This window comes from Lipotes vexillifer, unplaced genomic scaffold (assembly GCF_000442215.2).
Source record: "Lipotes vexillifer unplaced genomic scaffold, Lipotes_vexillifer_v1.1 scaffold1887, whole genome shotgun sequence".
Classification (NCBI taxonomy): domain Eukaryota; kingdom Metazoa; phylum Chordata; class Mammalia; order Artiodactyla; family Lipotidae; genus Lipotes; species Lipotes vexillifer.
The window spans coordinates 222,089-228,786 of NW_006797240.1; positions in this window are offsets into that span (position 1 = coordinate 222,089).

The window sequence follows — 6,698 nt, forward strand, 5'->3', positions numbered from 1 at the left end:
TGTTCATGCAGCCAACCCCAGTCCTCTCCCTGGGGTCTGACCTCCGAAGCCCACCTCAGCTCCCAGCCCCCACCCGCCCTGGTGGGTGAGTAGACAAGCCTCTCGGGCTGGTGAGTGCTGGTCGGCACCGATCCTCTTTGCCGAACTCTTTGCTCTGCCCTCTGCACCGCTGTTGCTGTGCTCTCCTCCATGGCTCCAAAGCTTCCCCCCTCCCACCCCCCATCTCCACCCATGAAGGGGCTTCCTAGTGTGTGGAAACTTTTCCTCCTTAAGAGCTCTCTCTCCAAGGTGTAGGTCCCGTCCCTATTCTTTTGTCTCTGTTTTTTCTTTTTTCTTTTGCCCTACCCAGGTACGTGGAGGTTTTCTTGCCTTCTGGGACGTCTGAGGTCTTCTGCCAGCGTTCAGTAGGTGTTCTGTAGGAGTTGTTCCACGTGTAGATGTAGTTTTGATATATTTGTGGAGAGGAAGGTGATAAGGTGATCTCTACGTCTTACTCCTCTGATATCTTGAAGGCCTTGCTCTCTTTATCCTTTCTTGTTGCCCACTCTTCCAAAATTATTTTCATTCACTCTCTGAATTTCCAAAGTTTGTTGTCAAATCCTCCATGAAGACTTTCCTTTAGGAATGCAAATGTTATCTGGGGAATGTTTAAGGATAGTCTCTTTAAATCACATCCAAAATGCCTGCCATGCCACGATGGACCCCAGTCAACCTGTTGCTGACACTACGGCCAGAGCGTGATATTACAACAAGATTGACCCCACTGCTCCTCCACCTAGGCTCCTTCAGTGACTCCCTGTTATGCTTTGAATAGAGCAGCAAGCTTGTTACTATAAAATGTAAGGCCATTCAAAGCATGACTTGTTATCACTCCTGACTTGCGTTGAACAATCATTTCTCTTTGCATCTTCATTTCTGTAGTTTACTCTTCGTAGCCACTTTTAATTATGAGCACCCCAGGCCATATTTCCACATGCTGTTTCCTACACGTGGAATATCCTCCCTAAACTCCACCCTCACCAACCACACCATGATTTTTATAATTAATTTATATAGATTTGCTTAAAGAGTCTACTCAAAGGTCACTAGCTGTCAGCTACTTTAATGATTCTTCCTCACAAGGTGCAGCTCCTCCACTCTTTGTAAGCCCACAGCAATGTGTACATACTTCCATTTTGTTACTCGTATTTTTGATTTCCCTTATTCAACATGTTGTTCTCTCATATTTTATCATGATCTCTATTAAGTCATTTTTTTATACTGCTTCAGCGGTGCATGGTCCAGAATAGCCAGTCAACTCTTGGTGGAAGGTAGGAATCTGGCAGGCCAGCATCATTGGTAGACCAGGCGCTCTGCTGCCAAGTCATTGCTCTTACTTCCTTTTTCCCTTCAGTCAACAAATACATATTGAGTGAAATTTTATGAAGAATATTTATTTCTTCTATAAGTGATGGATTAAATTAAATAACCCTTTAATACCACTTTACATCCCTTCCCCTGTAGCACTACTGTCTAGTCTTTCTACTGGTTACTTTTATAACTTTAAATAAGGTGCAAATACCTTTGCTTTTTGATTCATCAGTAAACCAAATTCTTAACTCCCTCCAGTGAAAAATAAGGATGACCAGCTCCCTTTTTTTACCTGTATCTTTCCTTTCCTTATTTCAACTCTCAAGTTCTGCCACATGTGCTTCCCTTTTAATGAGAGTAATGGAATTTCTGTTCTGTGCTGTAAAGCATAATTATGCCCTTCAGCATTTTTTGAGTACAGAATATCAATGGTTATATTGTTATGACTATACAAATATTATATGTTGTATAACCAATAATGTACTATAATTGCATTTCCTTTTGTGTACAGATTTACTGTTTTGTTGGATTCTGTGTTGTTTTGTTTTATTCTGGAGTTTCTACTTGCCACCATTTTTCTTGTATTGACTGCCTTCACTGCTTCCTTAAATTGTTCCAAATTCCCAAGGATATTATTAAATCTCTGGGACTCTCCTTTTTTCCCAGAAACCCCTCCCCAGTCCTGGTCCCACTTGGACTCATCGCTCTCCAAGCACACTGCACCACTGATATCTTGAGTCAACACTTCAACACACTCCTAGATTCTATGCCTTCCTCTTCCTTGGTTTAAATACCTGGAGTCTATCCCCCAGTAGCTTCTAAAGAAAGGGAGGTAAATCTGCATGCCTTCCAAATATGAAAATATATCTCTTCTAGCTTCAAGTTTGATCAAGAAATAAGCTGGGTATGTAATTCTAGATTAAAATCATTGTTTCTCAAATCTTCAACGGTATTGCTGTATTAATTTCTAGCATACAATTATACAGATGTGCAGTTGATGCTAATCTGTTTTTTGTTGCTTTAGAGATGAACTATTTGTTTCTTTTAAGAAGCTTTTGAAGTCATTACATTATCCTTGGCGTTATGAAAACTTCACAATTATGGGCCTAGTTTTTTCTTCCCCACACATTATGCTGGGCATTGAGCCTTTTGTTAAAGGAAACTGTCTTTTATTATATCTTTGATGGTGCTATTAGTTGGATGTTGGCCCACCTGTATTGATTTTATATATATTTTATCTCTTATTTAATATCTTTCCTCTCTTTGCCCTTTTAATCTACTTCCTGAGCAATTTCCTTGCCTTTATTTGTCAAAGCTTGTATTAAAATTCTAATTTCTGCAATTGTATTGCATTCCCAAGGTATCTTCATTTAGATCTACCAGTTTGACTAAATAATAAATAATCCAAAAATGAATTAGTTAAGTGTTACCATGCAAGTGTAATTAAACATTATAATATTTTATATTGCATAAGAAAATTTCTCAACTTAAAATAAAGTATAAGTAGAATGATCATCAACCACACTGACTACTCATTGATATTACCAAACAGCAATAAACTAACAAAGTAAAACTAAAATCAGAATAGTTTAGCCTTGTAATCAGAGCTTTAATGCATAAAATACACTGGGAATCTGTTTCTACTCTCTGGTTTATTTTCTTCATCTAAAAATAAAAATTGAATATTACATAGAACTTAATTTATGGAAAAATTAATTTATTTATATTTATAAGGAATTAAAGATTAAAAAAATATTTCCTCATCTTTATTTCACTTGAACTACATTATTATACAATACCAAGCTTCTTAAACTTTGTGAGTCTCATGTGCACCAAACCAGTGACCCTGTTTGGATATTGAACTAGTATTAAGTAAGAAAAGGTTTTAAAATTCTTGTGACGTTGCAGCTAAAATTCCCATGATGTTTTATTCTGTAGTTATGTGTATCCAATTTACACATTACAATAATAAATCCATTCAAACTTACCTCTATTGTACTGTTTACTTTGTACCTGTTTACAAACTCACTAAAGAAGATTTTAAGAATGTGAAATCAGAGAAACAAAAGAACATTGATTAGATTATGATTCGAACCAGGTGCCCAAAAAGTCGACACTGATTTTTTTTTTTAATTATATTCAGAGCAAAAACAGATATTGTGATCCCTATTTACAGTAGTTCACCTTGGCCTTTAATCATTTGTTTATCCTCAAGAGTACTGATTGCTGCTCCATCCAGGAGAGCAGCCGTGACACAGGGGTAGGAAGAGAAGCAGTGTTATTCTGTGCTGTTGGCTCTTCCAATGAAACTATAATTCACAAAGTGATAGATAACAGAAGGTAATTTTATGGTTACTAAGAATGAGTTTGCATTTGTTTGTGTAGTTACTATATAAATTTATAGACGCATTTTGTTTGTATTGCATTTTAAATTTTAGGGGCTGAGCAGGAAGAGGGTTAAAGTAGTGCAAGGAGTATGTTCATGAACTCTTTCTTTAGCAGCCACTTGTAAAGGTGGACTGTAATTCAACATGAAATAGGTTCAGAATGTTCCCACAAACTCATTATAAATCAAGCCACTTCGATGGTATGGTGTTATTAAGTTTGGTTTTTGATTTTCTCTCACCCTTCCTCCATCATCTTATATAGAGTTAGAGTTTAAAGTCAGGAAAAGTAATTCAGCAAGGACCCAATTTTAGTGGCTGAAATAAAAAGTCTTGTTAGATTCATTTCACTAAACCATAAATGCAGTTCCAAGAGCCAGGGCTTTTTTTTTTTTTTTTTCCCCATATCATGGACTGACTTTGTCATCTGCTATCTGACACAAGTTTGACAAAAAAACAGTTAATTTTTCAGGCAAAATTAGGCATGTATTTTGGAAGCTGTAGATTACTGTCACAGGAGTCCAACTATAGAAATGAACCCCAGCTGATTCCAATAATGTTGCCACTGGTTTCTTCTTGTGCATTAAGCCCAACTAAAACACATCAAGAGTTATAAAAGTTTACCTTTTGTCCTTGAGAAGAAAATCATTTTAATATGCACCATTATGGTTTTTATGTCATGAGAAGCTTCAGATCTTATTTCTAATAAGAAGTATAATTGAACCTGGTAAGAGCAGTCCCAAATCTATATTGAGAGAATTATACCTACATTATACTGTTGGTCTTTTCAAGGATGTGAATTGCTTAAGATGAAGGAGTTATGCCTTATGCATTATAGTGGTTGGTTCCTAGTTTATTTTGAAGGTATGTATATGGGACAGGACTGACTAAACTTTGAGAAACCTATTTTAGGTAATAAATGGTTTTCCCTAGTGTTTCTTAAATTCCAAATGCACATTCAACATTCTGAATTGTTCTCTGCCATTAGTCATCTGGAAATTGGTTCTCCCCAGATCTTCCAATCTCTATGGCAGAGCTCAGCATAAAATAGGCACTAGATAATTGTTTACTAAGCAAAGAAGAATAAATATGAAACATTTTGTAACCATAAAGTATCAGAAGTCTGAAAAATTAGAGTATTGGAGAATTGTACAATGTAAAATCCATCTTCATTTGAAGCACGAAATTTTAATTGTTGTCCATTCAGCTAATTATTTAAATACTCTATGAAAGTAGAACTAAAAAGATTCCTAACTTCAGCAAGCAAGCCCTGTGAAAGATCAAATAGGCAAGTGACTTTATATAAAGATCTGAAGAATAAAAGTGCAAAACACTTATTAGGAAATCTTTGTGCTTAATAAAATTGAACTAATTAAATACACATTTATTGAGTGACTACTATAGCATTAGCCTGTGCTACCTTCTTCAGGACGTTGTTAAAAAGTGATGTAGCATTCCATGTTTCTAGAGGCTTTTAATGTAGCTAGAAGGAAACAGTCTAATGAAGCAATTAGAGATCAATGAACAATTAAACTCAGCTATAGCCAAATGGGACTAATCATTCTTCTCTAAATGTATTCAACATTTTTCTACAACTCTGCAATTATGTAGGATATTCTCTGTACCTGGATTGCCTTGCACCCATTTCTGCACATTCCAAAGTCTACTCTCCCTCCTAGGCCCAGTTCATGCCACCTTGTTCTTGAAGGCATTTCTCATCACACTGCTAAGAGTCACCAAGTCCTTTCTCCATGATGTCACTACTCTTTGACCTGCAACCCACACTTAGCATAATCTCCTTTACATCCCAGATTTGCAATTGACTCTGTGTCTAGACTGAAAGTTCCTTAAAGATCAGAATTTAGGTATTTAAAAATACTCCACAGTGTCAATACATAAAAAACAATAGTAAATTTTTTATCCTTCTCCCTTTCTTGTCTCTTTACTTTATTCCCAATAGTGCTTTAAACTTGGTAGGTATTTTAAAATAATTTATATTGAATGATATTGTAACAGGAAAGAGCTAAATTTGACTACATGTTGGATCTGTTTCTTTTACTTTAACCTTTGCTTTCCGCTGCTTTTTTTCACTAAAAGGGTACTGTCTATACATAATGGCCGACTTCCCGGAACCCTGCCCCTCTGCTTGAATGTTAAACAAAAGTGCCTTTGTTCAGGGAAACATCCAGACCCTGTCCACCCATGGACGGCTACAAGAAAGAAAAAATTAACACATCCCTTCCCTGAGGCTGGCCATTCCAGGTGATATTTGCAAAACTTATGGCCTTTTTACTTAACTTCCTATCTCCTCCCCCTCTCTGTGCTGTAAAAGAAACTGGCACCCAAACCCCGATAAGATGGTTTTTTGAGACTGCCATGTTCAAAAAGCATGCCATGTTCTCCGTCTGCCGGCTTCCGAATAAAGTCGTATTCCTTGCCTCAACACCTCGTCTCCAATTTATTAGCCTGTCGTGCAGTGAGCAGAGTGAGTTTGGACTTGGTAACAATACAATATTATACTTACTTACATTGGTTATGATAGAAGTTTGAAAAGTAGAATGAAAGAGAAAGATGGGAGTTGCAATGATTAAAGATCATTTCATAGAGAAAGTCCAACTTTAGCTGGGATTGGAGGAAAAGTAGAGGATATAGAGAGGTGACTTGAAGAATAACAAACAAGATTTGGAAAAGCATGAAAGCATGAGGGTATTTTGACAAAACACTGGAAGGCCAGCATCATGCAACGTTACATGAAAAGTCACCAAAATATGGTTAGGAGGTAAATATCATAGGAGCCTGATAGCTGAACACAGAGCTTTGAATAGGGAGGAGATTGAAAGATACCATAATCTCATGATCAGAGGAGAGCTAGAAAGAAATTAGGATTTTTGGAAGCTTAATCTGATAGCAGAGTACTGCATAGAACAGAAAAAGAATAGATTGGATGAAATCAGTTGAAAGAGT